At 34.5% G+C, this 1,216-nt stretch overlaps 1 long non-coding RNA gene across 1 annotated transcript; it reads right to left on the reverse strand.

The window, feature by feature from the left end:
- Positions 1–453: 453 nt before the first annotated feature.
- LOC106653126 lies at positions 454–889 on the reverse strand. The gene is made up of 3 exons (XR_001339401.2): positions 840–889; positions 711–776; positions 454–621 (listed from the first exon to the last, which is right to left on the reverse strand). It is a non-coding gene; the product is annotated as an uncharacterized LOC106653126 (long non-coding RNA).
- Positions 890–1,216: the final 327 nt, after the last annotated feature.

Consider the following 1,216-nt stretch of genomic DNA (forward strand, 5'->3'; position numbering starts at 1 on the left):
TCGTATTTAAAGACGACGGTCATCAGTATACGTCAAGTACTTTTATCTGTAAATTTGCAAGCGACAAAGTAGAAGTAATAATATAAGTCAAAGCGTGGTTTTAATAAATTTCTTATACATAAATTATACATAAGTTATTTCATTACTTTTAATATAAATAATTTTAACACTGTACTGCTAGGAAAATTTATGAAAATTCAATCCAAATCAAAGACAATCTCCACCGCTAGATATCGGGAACCTTTATCTGTAAGTCTGCAAGTGACTAACTTGAAATAATTTCATAAGTAAACCACGGTCTGGCAAATCTCAAGTGGTCTTTCTGTTTTTTTGCAATATTATTATTTTTTCATTCTATAATAAAGATTATCGTGAAAAAATCGATCTATTGATTTACTGCATGTCTGTTAATTTCAAAAGGAATGCATATAAAAATAAAAAAAATTAGGTAAATAAGATTTTGCACTTAAACAAGCATTTATTTTTATTTTAATAAGTCATCAACATGAAATAATATTATCATTGAGTTTAAGAATTGATTCAACCGTAAGTTACGACGGGACGTCGGTAAGTGTATGTTGGTTGTACATGTACTACGGGTGGGTCATCATCGTGAGCAGCCTATAAAACATATTTTCGTAATCGTAAAAAACAGCGTATAGAATGGTTATCGATAAAGAAGCCTGTATGGCAAAGTTGTGGTAACTTACAACGCCGTTGAAAACAGCCATCATGCCAACCATGGCAAGAGCCAAGAGAGTGATTGGTGATTTCATCTGCGAAAGAATCACGGATTTTATACAAAATTCGTTTAAGAGATTCGAGCTGGACTAACTTACCATTTTGGTTGATTGATCGGTTGCAAGTCTTCAACACGGAATGTTCTAGTTGAGATCGCGTTAGTCTTTTTATACTCGAGTCTCGAACTGCACCTGTTTAAGCCTAAACACGTTTGTCGTTATCAAATCTGCTTCGATAGTTCACGGAGTTTCGCGTGTATCGCACGTTTCAACACGGTCTACCGTGTACACTCGCTCGCATGCGTCATCATAATAATTATTCAGGTGCTCTAGTGTCGCAAACTTATTAAATTAAATCGGAGCTCCAGACTAGCCACGTAAAAACTATTCGAGATTTGAAATTCTCCGAAAACTCAGTCATAGTCAATGCATCATAAGCGAGCAATAATTTAAAATCGATAAACTGGCTCAAACGC

The sequence above is a fragment of the Trichogramma pretiosum genome, unplaced genomic scaffold, assembly GCF_000599845.2.
Source record: "Trichogramma pretiosum strain Unisexual culture from Peru unplaced genomic scaffold, Tpre_2.0 scaffold8, whole genome shotgun sequence".
Taxonomy (NCBI): Eukaryota; Metazoa; Arthropoda; class Insecta; order Hymenoptera; family Trichogrammatidae; genus Trichogramma; species Trichogramma pretiosum.